The 19,550-nt window shown below is 45.1% G+C and overlaps 1 protein-coding gene across 1 annotated transcript in view; it reads right to left on the reverse strand.

Annotated features, from left to right (window-relative positions):
• Positions 1-17,467, reverse strand: part of pea15 (proliferation and apoptosis adaptor protein 15) — a 60,844-nt gene extending 43,377 nt beyond the window's left edge. Inside the window, exon 1 of the mRNA XM_088915531.1 lies at positions 17,140-17,467. The gene's annotated coding sequence lies outside the window, so the exon portion shown is untranslated. The remainder of the gene's footprint in view (positions 1-17,139) is intronic.
• Positions 17,468-19,550: the final 2,083 nt, after the last annotated feature.

The following is a 19,550-nucleotide window of genomic DNA, read 5'->3' on the forward strand; positions in this document are numbered from 1 at the left end:
GTCACATTCGATGATGCGGTCTGCTGCATTCTAGAACAGCAAGTGCATTTTGCTCACAGCCTCCTCTTTAACAAAAGCTCCTGCGATACTGAAATTTTGCCCGAGGTTCAGATCCCTAGGGAGGTGTCAAATTTGATTATTTTTTGATTTGCAAAATCTCTCCACCTGCTACCATACAGCGGTATCAAAGTCTGAATCTGTTGCCAGTGATATGGCTCAATGAATGTGCGTTGACACAGGCGTTCTGTGGCTAATAGTTCCGATTAGATACAACTGGGAGAGAGTCAAGGGAATAGCGGAGACAGGTTGGTTAGTGTTACAACAGCTAAATGCCAAGGAAATTAGGATCAAGGATTTGGAGAGATCTGAAATTCTTCCCTCAGTTTACTGTCTCTGACACACATATTGATTTTAAGTGGAACAACTAGCCACAACAAGACACATGCAGGTGGAGACAGCAGGGGGGGAATCACAGAGGATGCATGCAGCTCTGTTATTTTAAAATGGCTACTATTCACTATATATACTATACACAATACACTATATATACACTATACACTATACACTATACACTATATACTATATATATTATTCACAATACTAGAGCAATTCTACAATAAACTGCAGCCGGCACTAGCGCACGGACAGTGCAGAAGGCTGGTGTGAATCCCACTGGCCGTCCCTGTTCAGTGAGGAAACCGTTCCTCAAGTCCTGTTAGCGTTTTAGGTGCTCCGCGAGACAGACAGGCACCAAGTGGGAAAAAACTCGAAAATAATGGCGATAAACAGATGACACAAACAGATCTAGACTTCAGGACTTTTTTTTTCCCTTTTCTTTTGCTCCATATGTCCACGCATTCTCAAGCCAAAGATTTACAGTGCTGTCATATCATTGTTATTTTTGTTTGTGCTCTTCTTCCAGACCATGGCTGCCACAGCATCAGTGTAAGCTGGTCACCACCACACAGAATCCTGCTTCTGGCCACATCAGACATATATTAAATACACCACCCCTGAGCACAATTCAACCCCCACCCACCCACCCATAAGTGGAAATGTTAGGAATGTGAACCCAGATCGTCTAGAGTCTCAGATTCTCAGTGAGAAAGCCACTAGACTGGGTCACAGTTTCCTGAGGTATCTGCTTCTACTCTCTCATTTCTCCTTCCAACCACAAACACACACAACCTCCCCCAGAGACTGGAAGAGACTGGAGGGGAGGGGGGGAGTGTTTTCAGTGTCTCTCTTGGCTTCTTTCTCACTAACACAAAGCACATTTGAGAAGATTACTGTTTAGACGGGCAGGGCTGAGTAAAAGCATGTTTTTTTGTAGTTGTGTGGATTTGCAGGGAAGTGATACAAGAACCATTAAACCACATGTCAGGCACTGATCAGCCTTAATCATCAACCATCTCACTCTCCCTGATCACCCTTAATCATCCAGTGTAGCACTCTTTCTCTGATCACCCTCAATCATCCAGTGTAGCACTCTTTCCCTGATCATCCTCAATCATCCAGTGTAGCACTCTTTCCCTGATCACCCTCAATCATCCAGTGTAGCACTCTTTCCCTGATCACCCTCAATCATCCAGTGTAGCACTCTTTCTCTGATCACCCTCAATCATCCAGTGTAGCACTCTTTCCCTGATCACCCTCAATCATCCAGTGTAGCACTCTTTCCCTGATCACTCTCAATCATCCAGTGTAGCACTCTTTCCCTGATCACCCTCGATCATCCAGTGTAGCACCCTTTCTCTGATCACCCTCAGGTCTCTGAGTGTAGAAGGAAAAATCTATGAAGACAAATGACTGAGGCTTTCTGCCCCTTCCAAAGACATTTTTAGCTTTAGCTCATTCGTTCACCTTGATCTTACTGGCATTACAAGACCACGGATCACACAGATAACTCATGACTGTATTTGTAAAAACTCCTGCAGTGAAAATATGCTATGCATAAAATTAATCACAGGCACTCTTAACTGACAACAGTGATTTTGCTTTTTGTATACCATGTGATAATTATGGTTATCAATCATATTTTCTGTGAAAAATGTAGTATCCCCTTGGTACAAATATTTAGGAGTGATCATTAAGTTTGGAAATGGGTACCAATAGAATTGGATCAGTCTGCGCCACAACTGAGCACTACTCATTTCCTTCACGTTTTAACATTTAGGAACAATATAACTGAGAGATCAGAGGAACCTAAGTGGATGTAGCTGCAGGTGTTTGCCTTATATCTCTATCACATAATCTCCTGCCTTCTATCTCCAGTTTCTTTTCTCCTACACCTTTCTTCTCAAATCTGCACAGCACTATTGACTTACCAATGAGCTGCTTTGGGGCAGCATGATGGGAGAGTGATTAATATTGCTGCCTCACAGTGCTGGGGCTCCAGGTTCAATCCCAGACCTGGGGTGTTATCTTTGTGGAGTTTGTGGGTTTCCTCTGGGTGCTCTATTTTCCTCCCACAGTTCAGACACATACTAGTAAGTTAATTGACTTCTAGGGAAACAGGCCCTGATGTGAGTTTAAGTGTGGGAGTATCGGTGCCCGTGTGTGCCCTGAGATGGACTGGCATCCCTTCCAGGTATATTATACCTTGTGCCCCTTGCTTGCTGTGATAGACTCAGGCTCCCCTGCAACCCTGAACTGGATAAAGCACTTAGACAATGGATGGATGTTGAGCCTTGGCATCTGTTAATATGGCAGGGACGTATCATTTACGTGCTACGCTTATCGTTTCCATGCTGACATTACCATTCTTCAGAACATTGGAATGTTTCATTGTATTTATTACAGTGGGTGTTTCTGAAAGTCCCCTACATACAATTTAGCTTCCCACTACTGTTTTCCGAGGGAGAAATCTTTCTGGAGCCAGAGCTATGTTGATATGTTTGTCAGAAGTGTTCAAAAGTCCTTTTCAGTATCTAACACTTCTTCCTCACGCCTGACAGTCAAAGGACCCGAAGCGCTGAGCTTCTAAAAGATGTCAGAGAAGCTCTGTCAGCTCCTCACCTCTTTTTTCCACTCAGCTGTTTCACTGTAGAATTATTTATCACCCGCCTTGGGAAATGCTAATAAACTGGATCGCTCCGTTAAACTAGGGAGGCAGAAAATGTGAATCGTCTGGATTAGGAACTTTTAACCACATTGCTCGATGCTGCTTTTAAACCCCTTGGATAGCTCTGCTGTGAGTGGCTTGATTTTGTTGTTGTCCTTCTTCTGAGCATCAGAGATCATCTCAACACATTGCAAAATTCTCTTTTGTTCCTAACGAGATTTAAGAAAAGAAAAAGTAGAATCTCCTTCTAGTAACCCTTCTTTTGATCTACAACCTGAATGTTCTGATCATAGCAGAGGGGTCCCTCAGTTGGTCAATATCAAGCTGGTAAACACTGGTCAATAGGTAGTTCTGCAGCTCAGAGCTTTTTCATGTTCCATACTTGCTCTTGAGCATTTTTTTCCATAGAGATATCTGCAGGAGAAGCAGATGCCCATGCAACACGCAGCCAGGACCACAGGAGGGGACATATTCGAGGAAAATCGTGCTGAAACCACTGTGCATTATGATACATTATGATCTGCATCATTTACAGAGATTCAGAACTATTCCAGCCTTAACCACTGTCTGCGATGGTTGTGAGGGGGGGAGGGATTTTATTGCTACCTAAATTCAAATCCACAGAAGATCTAGAAAGACGTACTTGTTCTTACGCACCAGATGTACAAACAGAGCTCCAAATGCAACATCAGACTACGTGGTTGAAGTGACTGTGGTTTTCCAGCTGCAATATCACTACAGATACACTTGTAACATTGTACTTTGAGGATTGCCACAATCCATTCATTACCAAAATCCTCCAGGAAGTACAAAGCATTATGTTCAAGCTCTTACATGCATTCACCCTTATTTGTGCTCTTCAGAAATACCGTGACTAAACTCGCACACCTTTCATACTATACACCTGTACATTGTTTGCAACCTTAGCTACTGATTTGTTCAGAGATTCGTATTCAAATTTATCCATCCCTTTTCTAATCAGCTGGGCTTCAAAGCCAGCCTTAGTTACTTCCAGGTCTGTGAGGCAGCAGTGCTAACCGCTCTGCCACTGTGCCACCCGATTCATAATAGTTTTATAAATAAATGAGGACATGCATCAGACCGAGTGGTAGTGCGATTACTATTTTCTTTATTGTGCTTATTTGTCAACACCGCAGTCCCTAACAAGCCATAACCACTGACAAACCATGAAAAGTCAATGGTGCTCTTATGCAAAACTACAGAGAGGATCAGATCCTCGATATTAAAATCTCATAAAACAAGGCATGCAGCAGCTAAGCATCTTGGCTCCTCCTAACATGAAGTTAACCTTTGGTTCTGTCTGATGGGGTCAGTAATTATGCCATACCTAACTAGGGACAGCAGCATTGTCCATTGTGTGGTCATGCATGACTCGTACGGTGAGAATTACAAAGTCCTTGGTGCGAGATCTGTCACAGAGCACAAAATGTGCTTCATGCCACACCTCTGTCACTGAGAACGCTACACAATACAGTCGGAACTAGACTAGGATATGGAAATGAACTAATTGTGCATGGGCTTTCAGGACTTGTCCTGACCTTTACTTACCTGAACATTTTACTAAAAGCACAAACAACTACCCCGCTATAAACACACTGGCTCAATGTGTAACAATATGTGCACCTGTTGGACAAATGCACACTGGAGCTGCCTCACACTGGAGCTAAGAAACAGGATACAGAAGAACAGGAACTGCAGAAAACGAAACAAAATTAAAAACAATGGAGCAAATATCCTTTTTTTTTCCATTACTCTGATACATGCCAACAAGACAGATGCTTGATGCACACAGCAGGTCCAGTTCAAATTTACTGCATATGTGTCATTACTGCAATCCCTATAATTTATCCACAGTGTCAATACCTGCCTCGTCCAATACACTGCCACTCTGACGCTATGTTCCGTATAACTGCTGCAATACCAATCAGGTTTTGTCTACAGTACTTTTGTGATTAAAAACACAGTGCTCACAGAGACACGAATAAAGGCTCGTATTGCACAGCAGTTGGATCCGTTTCAGGTATTTGTATTCTATCAATGAAATTCCACACCAGTGGTCCCCAGCTGTGGCCCTGGAGAGCTCAGTTCTTTCAGGATCTACAAGGCTTGTTCAGTCAGTGCTTCAAGATCGCCTTGCTCTTTACATTGACTAGTAAAGCCTACATCAATGAGAAAGCTGTCGGACTAAAAAGCAGAAGATCCTGTTGCTCTGCAGGACCAAGGCTGGACAACACGATGCAGCACAAACCCTGAACTGAATCACACTGCAGAGCAATGGGAGCCTCAGCTGTTAACTTGCACAAACCAAAAGCAGCAGAAGAGAGTGGTAAACACCTTCTTCTTTCATCGCACCTTCTTCAACAGCGCAGACAGGTGCCTGCTGGGTCGTGTGATCTCGCCCTCTAAAGACAGAAGTTTAAGTACCGCACAAACCTTGGTTCCAAACCGCAGTGCGATGAATGTCAAAAATGCGCTCTAAACTGAGAGAGATGCCAGCAAATATCTTGTCTCCCTTCCCATTTCTACCCAAAATACATTTACCAATCGTGACACTGTTTTCAGAATATATGCGCATACTTCTGCATATACGAAGAACAGATTCATTTATAGCGGGACTCTTGCCAAAGAACGGAAACTATGAAGAGTGACATGACCTCAGCTTCTGTAGCCACAGCTGTGCTTAAACCATTTGCAAACTTGACGTGGCGCCAAACTCAAGATTATCGCGCACAAGAGACACTTCCATGCCCCCAGAACAGCCCCGGTTGGTGATCAAAAGCTCAATAGTGTTTGTTAAAACAAAGGTTCAGCGAACAGGCTTTTAAAGTGCTGCCAACAACCAAAAAAAACAGTGCGAGAGTCCGTGTACTTGTGAGCTGCCGAACTCACAAATCACTCATTTTTTGTTGATTGTTTTATTTTTATTTTCTTAGTGATTAATTTACAGGCAGAATTAGGGACAATGATCCCTTACAATCCAAAGGGATTCTGAAGGCCACTTCTCCGACACTTTTTCCAAATGTTTCCTCCAGCGGTTCTGCGACTCCCTTATCTTCATCGATCACTTCCTTGGCCTTGCCGTGATTTCTAGCAGCGATCCGGCGGCCCAGAGCCCACCTGTTTGTGCACTGTAATGCTAATCCCTCTTTGCCCATTCAAGAAAAGATCTAATTCATACAGCACATACTCTTGAGCCCCTCCACTGTTGCCCAGGTGTGCTCTGTATTTAAGACATATATTTCTTCAGTTTGTAATGCACGATCTGTCTATCTACCGATACATTTTATTCCCATTCTTCTTCTGCAGGCTGTTAGCATCAACATTTGCACACACAGAACCACTGTGTGTGTGTGTGTGTGTGTGTGTGTGTGTGTGTGTGGGCCTAACAACCTCCAGGAGGGGCTTCCTCTCACGTCTCGGGAGGCTGTTGGAAAACAAGAGCTATTGACCTCCCAGGCCCCATCCCCGCCCCAACCCAGCACCACCCGATCAATATTTTCGGCCAGGGAGGTAAAAAAACAAAATCCCAAATTGCGAGTTTATGAAGACGTCTCCCTGCGGGACCCCTAGTGTCAGGACTCATTGAAAAGCGCTTCCTGGTGAATGGAAGCGTGATGGATAAGAGATCAAGTGAAGAGCTTGGCAGCCTTCCCCTCCTGCCAGGTCGAAGAGAGGCAGAGTTTCTTGTTTGTCCAGATGCCTGGTTTTGCCCATGTGCCGCCCAGTCTCTTTTAGGTGTTTTTTCTGCTCTTTGGCAGACTTTCAGTTTTAAAAAAGCTATGAAGCACTGGCAGAATTTCCCCTTTCGACAAATGGAAACTCCCCGACACAGATCAGGGAGGCACAATTAAAAATTCGGATTAGCATCTGATAAGCATGTTTCACAAGCAGGACACATTGCACGCCCCGTGTGTGTGCACACACCTCACTCAGACACCGAAATCACTTCCATTTGCCTCTTGTATTCTCCGGCTTTGATGCTGATGGCTTCCCTCTTTCGCTTGCTGTGGCTTCAGTTTGAAATAGTTTTTCAAGCCACTTTCCAAAGATTAAAAGAACCGAAGGTCTTTCAGAGACCTTGGAGAGGCTCAGATGACTCGCACTCGAAAGTGCGGAGAGAGATGAATAAAGTCAACTCAAAGCTCTAAGAACAAAGGGGATTTTCCCAAGGAAAACGGGCCATTCAGACCCCCATCAGTGCTCTCTCTTTTTCCTGGCACTTCAAATCGTCTTTTGTTTTTAATTCTGGCCCCTGCAGTCCACCCAGATCTGCTCGTTCTCTTTCCGATGTCACTCCGAACGATCAATATAAAATGATAACTAGCCACATTTTTTCTTAACTTCATTAAGACTCTGTTTCATGGTGTTTTGTTTTTCTTAAGCAGTTAGGAAATGCAGGACACCTGCCTGTACAACCATATTGAATCTACAGAAGACGAACTTCGATCCATCTGTTTTCAATAACCGCAGAGTCCAATACCGGCTCTTGGAAGGCAGGGGGCGCTAGGCAGGTTAGGCCCTGAATGGGACTCCTCATACATCTCTGGCACAGGGGTTAGTATTGCTGCCTGCCATACAGGCAGGTGACCACAGGTGGATCATGTCTAGTCCACTCTGAAGGCCAGAATCGAACCCAGGATCAGAGCTCTCAGAAGTGCTGAAGCACTGCGCCAGCACTGAAGTCAACTTAAAACATTACTCTATGCAGCTGGGACCTCTGTTGGACAGGACATCAACAGACACAGAGGAATCTCCAAGTCCAGGCCAGGAGAATCTTCCTATAAGCCAGTGATCCTCACTCCCAATCCATGTGCAGGTTTGCACCCCAGCTCAGCCTTTAATGACTCGATTGAAGTGTCTGCTGTTGGTCCAAATTCCAACCAGCTCTGAGTCTTTTAAAGGCTGTGAAGTGTGTCCCCTATAAAAGCTGCAGGACTGAGGCTCTGACTGACCAGGAGGGAGGGTCGCCACTCTAAGGGATTGCATCCAAAAGGAAAACTGGACTTTTGAAACCCATGTACAGTAAGTGTAATTCGATTTCTCTGGGACTCTTTTAGACAAAGAGAAAGACCAGGGGAGATTTACTGTATGGTACAAACTGGAAACCATGATGGCAGCACAGTATTAGTCTCAAAGACAGGGCTGGATAGGCTACAGACTTTCAGAAAGCAAGATGACTCAGCTGGCTTAATCTAGTTCAGCACCTTGATAATCTAAAATCCATTTATAACAGCAAATGAATAAAGTTCCACCCATCCATTATTCCAATTCAGGGCAGCAAGAAAGCTGGAGCCTATCCCAGCAAGCACTGGGCACAAGTCCGGGTACACCCAGGATGGGACGCCAGTCCACTGCAGAGCAGACACACAGACCCACACACACTCACACCAGGGTCAATTTTCCTGGAAGCCAGTTCACCTACCGTCATGTCTTTGGACTGTGGGAAGAAACCGGGGCACCTGGAGGAAACCCACACAGACAAGGGGAGAACATACAAACTCCAAAAAGATAGCATCCCTGGTCCAGTATTTAACCCAGGGCCCCAGCACAGTGAGGCAGTGTCACGATCGTAATGCCTCCTCTTAAGGGTGCTCTGGCTCTTTCACATTTTAGTTGATTATGTGCACCTGCCTCCTGTCCAGCCCCTCCTTATTTAAGCCAGATGCTCACTCTATTCTGGGCTCTGCATTGGAAGACGGACCCTGGAAGCCCTCCTACCAGCGGGTCCAGGAGAGACCCCACGGCACAGGCTTCACCACGGCGTCCTGACCGTCTGGCTCCGGGGCTCGGAGCGCCTGGCCTCGTCATCCCGTTTTTATTTCCCGTCCCTGCACCGGATCCCGTTCCGGTTTTTAAACCTTGTCTCGTTTTGTCTTGGATGGATCACTTGGCTTTGGACTTTTGGACTTCACCCCGGACTCCTCTGGACTAGTTCACCATGGCCACGCCCCCCCTGAGCCCCAGTGCACAGTCGTCACGCCCCCCTGTTCCTCAACCTGGCCAGTTCCTCATCGTCTCCTCCCCCTGTCCGTTTCCACTTATTTCCAAATGATGCCGTCTGCACAGGGTCCTGAGCAACGCATCGTTACAGCCAGCAATACTAACCCCTGTGCCATCATACCGCCCCTTAAAGTTATATTATAGTTTGGAAAGCAATTCAAGATACACATTGTAAATCTCAGCTGGAAAGCAAGGCACAGAAACAAAGCACCAAATGATTTACAAATTGGAAGAAATCAGAAAGTGAGAATTACAGAGGCGAGAACGTGCCGTTGCTGTGAGCAATGTGAGAGGTGCCTTGGTCACCTGGTGAGACATACTGTACTAGTGTAACAATCAAACTTGAGAGCTGTTGAATTAAGATAAGATAAGATCAGATCACTTTATTGGCCATACACAATTTCTTGGATTAGGAATTTGTCTTTTCGCATACCCCAGCTTGCTCTCCATGAGACACACAGACAGGGAGAGAGAAGCTGGGGGTCAGAGCACAGGATCAGCCATTGTACAGAGTCCCTGGAGCAGTTGGGGTTAAGGGCCTTGCTCAGGGGCCCAACAGAGTAGGATTCCTGTGCTGGCCGCAGGATTCAAACTGGCAACCGTCTTGCCACAGGCACAGATCCTTAGCAAAGATGAAGAGGTAAGTGGGATACATTTATTTTTGCTAATACAGTGAGTGTTATGGGTTAGGACAGACAACAGAAATTGGATTTGAAAACTGAAGGGTAAGCAAGTCTTAAATGAAAACCTTGTAGAAACTATAAATTCCCCACACTCCACAACCCCCACTGCTCCCCTAGGCGAAATGTAACTTTTTGTTTTGCTACACTTTGAAATTATGGCAGCAATTATCGAGTTTTATTGTTTCACTAGGTAACCCCTGGCAACTGGAAATCACATTAGCTCCTCACTTACTGTAAGTGACTTAAAACCTGTCGAACTTGGGGACGCAAGAATTCACCGATCTTAAACATCCGGACAAAGGGAAATGTCCCTGTCTGCGCACACGTCGGCATATCCGGTTTTCAAACGCCTTTCCCCGACGAGCTTTATCACAAAACCTCGGCCTCTCACCCTCTGCACCAGCCAACACAGTTCGGGTGACGCGCTTCTCTTTCACACAAGAGCACACGATCCGGCAGACGGGAGTATGAAGATAGAAAAATTAAAAGATGCTGTTGCTTGGAAGGTTCATGGGTGCGTCTTTGGAGACTTAAACTTTCGGACTCCCGACTTTCTGAGCAAATTAAAAATACTTATAATGATTATCAGACATTTTAACGCTGAATTAGTGCGAATGAAAGGGATTTGGGTTTATCTCCCTTGCCTCGGGGCGAAACATTGACAATTTCTTCAGTCTCGGAAATAGAAAATCTGTATTTCATGTTATTAATATCCCAAACAAAATCGCAAAACATGAATCTGATTGTCTCCCCGAGTACACGATGTGAATTGAAAATGGAATTTGCTGTTATACGTGTATGTTAGTAACTCTTTAAGAAATCGAATACTTTAGGTTTTATATAGAAATAACGAGACAAAATCACAAAACCTTTGAGAGGAAGAAAAACGAAAGAGCAGATGAAAACACGGCAACAACACAAGACACTGGCCTATTTTTGTTTGTACAGCAGGACACAAGAAGGCTGTGTTAAGAGTCGTTTTGAAACGCAATCACGTCCCGAAAAAAAAAAGCAAATCGAATCAACTTGTATCAAATCAAATTACACTAAGCAAGACATTTTATTTGAGAGAAAGAAAGTGGATTAAATGCTAAACGGTGCTGGCACGCCTGAGCATACTAAGCACGCAGACAGCCCTCGAATCACCTTTTTACATTTTCCAGCCCGCCAAAATGCGTTTAATACGTCATTTCAGATAACGTGAAAAACCCGCTAGGCTTCTCATCTGACAGGGCAGTTTGTTTTTTTCTATTTAATTGGCCAAGAACCCAGGCACTGGAGGAAAAAAAAAACAAGTCTGGGATTCTATTTGATCTTTTCATAGGGACAGAAAATAGGTTATAAACGCCATCTAGGACGAAGCTAACTGATCCAGGCTTCTCATCCAGCTGTGTCTTCAGCGAAGCCAGGGTATGGGCTTCAGCTTCACGCCTGGGCAGCTTGTTCCACACTCCCACCACCATCGGTGTAAAGAAGACCTCCTGCCCTAGTTGGAAGATCTCATTCAACTGTTTTTCAAAAGATGCCAGGGTGTTTATTGGCTTCACCAACTTGGCCAAATAGATTGTCCCAGACCTTTTCGACCCCTTATATATAAAAGTGCCCCCTGTTCTTATTCTTTCCTATAAAACATCCTGATTTTAGAGAACAAAAGGTTCATAAATATAAGATTCCTTTAAGAACAAGAAACCTATCCATTCTTCAGACTGTATATATATAAGGAGATTTTACCTTGATATTTTCTTGTATATTCTTTCTTGTTTGTCCAGCACAAACACCAAAAAAGGCCTTAAGACTGATGACAGGAAATGACCAGTAGACGTATACAGTCCCCACACCGGAGTATTTTCTCAATGGGTAAAGAGGGTGTGGCACGCCACGCTTTTGGCTTTCCAGAGACAATTGCTGGAAATAAGCATTCACAAACACATTTTCAATGGTGTCATTGTTTGCCAGAAGGACACTAAAACATCTTAAAGCTACTCTACAAAAAATGAATAATGTTCTTGATTTTTGTCACAATTTACTCATTTGCTCACCCAATTTCCCTTTGAGCAGTTTAGAAATATACTACTTTAACCCTCCCCAGACCTATTTATGAACACATTTTAAGAAGCAGAAGGCTATGCCTAGGAACAAGTCTCAAGAAACAGCGTTTGGTTATGCCTAAGAACAGGTCTTGAGAAGCCGACAGCGCTTGGTTATGCCTATGAACAGGTCTTGAGAAGCCGACAGCGCTTGGTTATGCCTATGAACAGGTCTTGAGAAGCCGACAGCGCTTGGTTATGCCTATGAACAGGTCTTGAGAAGCCGACAGTGCTTGGTTCTGCTTAGGAGCAGGTCTTGAGTGTTTGGGAAGCAGGCAGTGCTTGGTTATGCTTAGGAATTGTGAAGCAGACAGCGCTTGGTTTGCTGTGTGTCACTTCCATATTCACTTAAGATTGAGGGCGATGCATCATCGATGCCTATCCATCACATTAGCACCTCAGTTAAAGACCCTGCTCTTAACCATCTATTCCTATACCATGAGATCAGTTAAATATATGATCGTGCCAAATATGATTTGCCTATTAAGAACAAGTTGTGCATTTTTGGTTGAGCTAAATGGCCAAGATTTAAAAATAGACAAAGGATGACTCCCCTTCTGAAACTGTCTGCTGACTCAGGCTCTTTCATTTCTTTCTGCAAACCAGCAGAGGATCCACTTCCTTAATGTCGTTCTTCATTTTGAACACAGTAAGTGTTACTGCAAGTGCCAGTCATCACTGGGCCACTATTAGCCCCTGTATATCAGAGTTATGCCACTGTGGTTCCAAATCTTGTCAATGTTTATGCTGACATGCAGTGATCAATTTTGTAAATCACCAAGCATTTAAAAATATGAAACCACAACCCTCACCATAACAGACTGAACTATGTCTCTTTCTCAGTCTCTTAACATTACAGTGCTTATTTGTGGAGCCCATCCTGATACCACAGGACCCAAAAGCAGGACTACACGTCAGACAGGATACCAGTCCATTGCAGGACACTTATATGTGCACTTACTGAGCAATTTAGAGATGCCTTCAGGCACAGCAATGATGTCACTGGAGTGTAGGAAGAAACCACAGACCCCGGTCAAAATTCACACAAAAAATATCCCAAGCCAGAACTGATTCTAGGACCTAAGACAGTGTTAACTGCCCCCCCCATCTCATCAGTGCTCCAGTACTGAAATCTAGCACAGCCCTGCAGAAGAGTCAGCTTCTGAACAAGAGAGAAAGGCTGATCATATCTGTCACGTCTGTTCACAATTGTCAGTTGTCAGTGGATTGTTTTTCCTCTTCACTCTATGTGTGCTCTAAACTGGCAAAATGTACCCTTTATGTTCCTAGATGGAAACCACACCAATCCCTTACGTTGCCCGAATCTGAAGCTGTGATGATGTGCGCAGCTCACCCCCGTGTCTTGAGACTGAGACTGGGAAAACTGCCTGCAGGCTCACAGGGTGGACTGTGACACTGGAGATGACATCAACACACTGCACAAACACAGGGCCTTCCTGGTGCCTGATTCATCCGCTCTGCCAGTCCCTATTGTCAAGGGACGATCTTGAAAGCACGAGGCTTGTAAATTTTATATTTTCCTTTTCTCAAAGGCAGAAGAGAAGGGTGGTGGTGGTGGTGGTGGTGGGGGGGTGATGCAGGGAAGGAGGAGTGAAGAAATATTACCATTATCCTCTGGTTGTCCGGACTGACTCACAACTTTATCTGCTACCCTGCTGGGATGTAGCTGATCCAGACCAGGACAAGATCGTTTCTCATGTGCTACAGCTGACCGTCGGAACAGGATCCTACACGTTACAGTCTCTGCGCACTGAACACCCACCCACTCCCAGCAGGGAATAAAATGGTCCATTTTCCCACGGATGTGATCATACTGTATGTATGTGCAGTGAGTGCAGTGGGAAAGCACGAAAAAATCCATTATTTCAGTCCGATAAAGCCTCCTGGGCAACATGATGATGCAGTGGTTAACACTGCTGCCTCACAGCGCTAGGGTCCTGGGCTCAGTTCCAGTTCCAGACCTGGGGTGCTATCTGTGTGGAGTTTGCATGTTCCCCCCATGTTTGTGTGGGTTTCCTCCAGCTGCCCTGGTTTCCTCCCACAGTCCAAAGGCATAGGGGTGAGTTCAATGGCTCTGGTGTGAGTGTATGCATGTTTATGTCCTGTGAGTCTGTGTCCTGTGATGGACTGGTGTCCCATCCAGGTTGTATCCTGCCTTGTCCCCATTGCTCGCCAGGATAGGCTCCGGCTCCCCCGTGACCCTGAATTGGATAAAGCAGTTCGAAAATAATGGATAAATGAAGTCTGTTATTATCCCATTATTCTAACTGTGTTTAAGCTTTATAAGTAAAGTGTCTGGGAGCTATCCACTGGCTCTGAAGTAGTGCAGCGTTTTGTACTGTATATATTGCTGATATGGCTCCAGAGGGGTCAGAGCTGTCTCCGTGAACAGCAGAGCAGGCGAGCTGCTCACTTTGTGGACTGAGGGGTAGGTGAGTGCAGAGGGAGATCACGCCGTACACAATGCTGTGGTTACAGAGAGTGTTGCCCACAAGCCACATGGGTGTAGTTATAGCTGTACTAAGCTGACAGGTTATTATTATTTGTGATTGGGCTGATGCTTTTATCCACAGAGAGTTACAGAGTTTACAGTGACCTATTTTGTTAACCTATACAGTTGTGACTTCCATTTATAGAGCCGGAGTGGCTGGAGGGACCTGGATGAAATATCAGGATCGAGGGATGAAGGGATCCACCCACTGGGCTTGCAGTCAGGAATCTGGATCCTAAACTCCCGTTGTTTCCAGAACACAGCCGGCAGCTGTCTGATTACCATGAAATGGAAGATCTCCCTTTGCAGAGTGGAGAAACTCCATGCTGTCTGTGTGAAAGGGAGAGGGCCTCCCATTTGTGGCAGAAATGTGGCTGGTTTTATTCATTTTCAAGGCCAAGGCCTTAATCCCACTGATTCTCAAGCACTACAGCTTCCTATGGCATCCGAGCCACACCCTGTAGAGGACTCAGCTCCACTGTCAGTGATGATCAGGATGGCTCCACCTAGTGGTCTCCCGGGGATTGTCTCTGTACAGCCTGAACGGACTGAAACTGCACACCCTACAGCCTGCTCTGGCTTTGCACTGTCCAGTTGCTGCGCTATTATTCCACAGCACCATGCATCAATCCATCCATCACTGGGAAGCTGCTGATTGCTGCTGAAAGTCACAACAAGCAGCAGCTTATTCCCTGCGACCTCAGTGTGAAACTCCCCTGCAGTGCACTGCAGGCCATAGACACTCAGGGGCTGTTTAAGGACAGTGATTCACCTAGCCAGCCAGCTGGGGTGCGAGGAAACTAGAGCAACCAGAAATAGCCCATGCAAGCACAGGTGAGAGTGTGCAAACTCCACACGGAAGGTGCCCCCAACTGAAATCGACCCCACAACACAGGAATGATATGCCACACTTGCACACTCTATACTAAGGTATGCTACTTCGTGTACTCTTTACATTGTATTACTTAGTGCATTTTTATATAGAGGGGAGCTCTCAAAGAAAGCCCAGGCAGTAAGGTATGAGGCAAATGAGTGGCACTGCTCATCAATAATACATATATTAAGGATATCTGTGCAAGGCTGAATATATCATTCCCAAAACAGTACAGTAAGCTACACCTGGGTGTGACAGCACCGAGAAGATTAAAAAAAAATCCAGATTGTTTTGAAGGCCCTACTAAATTATATAACAATTCACCATAGTAACAATCGTATGGTAATATCTACCGCATTGTAGTACCAGCATGAGCAAATACGTGATTTTTACGAAGTGGAGCACAACACGGTAATTCTGTTTTTACTAAGGTCTCAGTATTCCCCTACATTACATGCTACAGCTGAGCGTGGAATAGTTCGCAACTGTCAAACAATAGCACCGCTGTATCAGGTTTTACCAAGGCACGGGAAGGTGATAGGTCTGCTACTGTTTCACCTGGGCATAAGCACACTCGCTGACTACGGGGAAAAGGGCGACATCCGGGCAGCCTGGTTTGGTTCGGATGTGAACAGAGGGAGGAAACTGGCACCACGGCACCAGCTGATAGACCGTCGTACTTGAGTCAGGAGAGAAACCTGGAAATACAAATCAGCCAGAAGGCACTTCACCGACTCCCCCAAAGAACTGGTTTTCTTGCCTTGTTATAACTATTAAATGCCGCCATCATCTTGTTTAGAAAAGAAAATAAGTTTTAACGGTCCGTTTGCTCCAAGCGTTGGTCCACACTCGGACGTCATTATACTTTGAAGAAAAACGTAAAATGGGTAACTGACGGTCGTCGTCGCCTCGTGTCTTAATTTATGACTCGTAAGGTAATCGATAAAAAAAAATAACTGAGAACAACCCGCACGGTGGGGTGGCTGTTGGTCGATATTCACCGAATGAAAGTTATTTTACTGTTCATTTTTTTTTAACTAAGCGCATGTCTATACGGGGTTAATGGTGAACTAACTCACGTTTTAAAAGAATAAATAAAAAAAAGTTGCCTATTTTTTTCTGTTTGCACAACACATCCTTAAGGTACATGTCCACCGTTAGGATGGTCATATTAAGCACGTTTAAAAGGCTGGGGAGCTGTCTCGCCCATAAGGTGCCATTCAATTGTATGGAGAAAATAGGTCAGAGATTGATGGGCTGTTTATGCAGAATACTGATGACAGTGGAAGCCGTTTGTTCTGCGTCTGCAGGCACGACATTTCCCAGACACCGATTTGTATAAATATGTTAATTATTTATTTAACTTACATCCAGATGCATCGGAACGACTGGAAACTAATTCTGTAGTTTTGTAGTGGGAGGTACTGTACATTGAAAGGCGTCGGTACGCACAGCGAGCCGGACGCAGGCTGCTCTAGAGCAAGTTTCACGATGACTGTTGCGGTCGTGTTTTCTAAGGGGAGTGTTGAAGATGGGGGCATTGAGAAAATAAAGAAAATCTCGGGTGGATTCCAGTCCAAGACGATGTCATCCGAGCTCTTTTCTTATTATTTACCATGTGGTCTCGATTAGTTGGCAGCAGCTCTAGCTCGAATACACACACACTGTTTTCTGCGCAAACGGGACCGAAGTAAGACTGGCCGTAGATAACGCATGATTTGGGGGTCTGAGACTGTTTGCAGCGGAATTCCTGGTGTCTTTCATTCAGCAAGAACAAAAGAGAAGGTAAACAAATGAACGCGCGAGCCCAGCATAAGTTGTAACCGAGCGAAGGAAACACAGAGGTGAAAAGAGATGAATAAATACGTAATGAGAAATAAGAGTGTTTTCGCACTTACTCCGTGCGGGCGAGTCGCTTAAGTCAGCCGGGGACGGGAAGATGCTTTTTCTGCCTTTCGGGGTAAGAGGGTGAAAGTTGGCGGTTTCCAGCTGCTTCTGGGGGCTTGGCAAGCAATCCGTTTGCAAGTCCGCTCGTCCCTCCTGGCTTCGGCTTTATTTAACGGTATCGATCTGCTTCTGCCGATGTATCGGATTTGGTTTCAGCGCTACGAACGTCCACTCCGGGTCGTCTAGCCGGCTTCTCTATGGAAACGCCTTTTTTTCCCCCTTCCTCCTCGGAGCGCTGTCTGACTCTGGCTCTACACAGACGCACACATCCACACACACATTTTTTGAAGCTGATGTCACACGCTATCCGGTCAGCAAATCCCTCCTCCTTCTCATTTTTCTCTCTCTCTCTCTCTGATTCTTTTCTCCTCTGTAAACGGCGGTCAGTGTGTGCAGGGTATGCTAAAGCAAGGGGCAGAGAGGATATTTTACCGTACTTCGTCCCGGCTGGTCTCGCTGTTTGGACGAGCTTCACGTTGGTGAACGACATAAGGTCTTTAGGAATGTGGCATCGGTCTGTTCTGCTCGCCGGCCCCTGAAGCCCGTTTTTTAATGACAGGGAGAAGGGAAGTCAAGGATCGCTGCTGTACTGTGTTACACAATCGCATATTACACGATGCAGGTTACATCTGTAAAAAAAACAAAAATTCAGACCTTCCAAGTACTCACTGCATCCCAGCTAGTACAGGAGAGTCGCTTTGTCTTAGATTCATTTTCTAAGTTACTACTGTCCAACTAGGAATGAACGAAACCTAATATAGAATTTTCACCGCAAAAATGCTTTCTGCCTGTGTTGTCGATGATTCCGTTCAAGTCTGCGCTCTGCCCCAACACAAACTTGCAAAGTCATCCTTTATAAACACATTCCGTACTTCACGTCGCTGGCCTTTTCTTTGAGGACATGGCCAGATTCCCGCTTTGCCTTTCATATGTCAAACGCTGTGTAAAGGAGTGGGTAAATGCGCCCCAGTCACGTTTGGCATCAGTAAGCCTCGTTCATTAAAAAAAAAAAGTTAAAAGGAGATGGACCCGACAGCATGACTCATAGAAAAAAAAAACTCTTGCTATTTCACTGACCTTGACCACATTTTTAATCTCATTCACGATCCTTTGCCATGACACAAGCGGCAATGAATAACTATGACACTGGTTCTATAAAAGGCATAATGTTTCGGCACAAACACGGTGGCACGACAATGCAGAAGACATGGGCACTCTGGGTACAGGCAGCCTGAATCCAATCACCAGTGAAAAGCTGAGTGGTTTTTGTCAGTAACACCTGCCCAGCGGTGCCGGGCCTGTTGTCACGCCGCTGACGTCATTATTCGCGGCTTTGTCCTGCTGTGGGCGGTTCTTCCGCCTAGCCGCCTCGACCCCTTTCTCTCTCACGCATGTCCATCTCGTTTTCTTGAATGAATAGAAACCACTCCAGTCCTTGTGTACCTGCCTGTTTGAGAAGTACCGTTCAATTTGTGACTGCCCTGCATAAAACATTGCTGATGTGACTACGTGTCCAGGCAATGACTTCAATCAAGTCATTAAGGTCTGAGATGGGCTGACAATCAGAAAAAAATATAACACGACAGGAGTTCTATATTGGGTGGCATGATGTCACAGTGGTTAGCATTGCTGCTTTGCATCACTGTGTGGTGTTTTTATGTTTTTCCCTTCTTCTGGGATCTCCGGTTTCCTCCCACAGTCCAATGACATACTGGTAGGTTAATTGGCTTCTGGGAAAATTGACCCTTGGAGTGAATGTGTGTGTGATGATGTGCGTGTGTGTGTCTGTGTGTGCTCTGTGATGGACCGGCGTCCTGTCCAGGGCGTACCCTGCCTTGTGACTGATGCTTGCTGAGATAGACTCAAACTCACCTGCAAATGTGCAACCTGCAAATTTGGATGAAGCAGTTGGATGGATGGATATATACCTTTTGCAGTAGTTCTTGGCAAGAGAGAAATTCACGTTGCTGGCTGCAATGGTGTTGGCAAACCAGTAGGTGGTGCTCTTCTCACTTTGCTGAATCACTGTGCGAGCAGAACAATGAACCTCATTGCGCTGAGTTTCGGATAAGATCCTAGGGAACTGACTTTATTCAAATCTCAACTTATCTATTTGAATGAAGGTGTTTGTTATTGTTCTATAGCTGCTTGTTAATGTAATGTTGTTATGAACAGATGTTCATCCCCCAGGTGGTGCTACACATTGCTGGGTGGAGGGGAGTCCCCATTCCCTGTAAATCACTTTGAATGGAGTTTCCAGAAAAGTGCTATATTAGTGTAAAGAGTCTTCTTATTATTTATCACCCGATCTTTTGCCTGTTCAACAAAGATGTCCAAGTGCAACACATAATTGTTTTCCCTG

Source organism: Atractosteus spatula, chromosome 5 (genome assembly GCF_055471065.1).
Source record: "Atractosteus spatula isolate fAtrSpa1 chromosome 5, fAtrSpa1.hap1, whole genome shotgun sequence".
NCBI classification, from domain to species: domain Eukaryota; kingdom Metazoa; phylum Chordata; class Actinopteri; order Semionotiformes; family Lepisosteidae; genus Atractosteus; species Atractosteus spatula.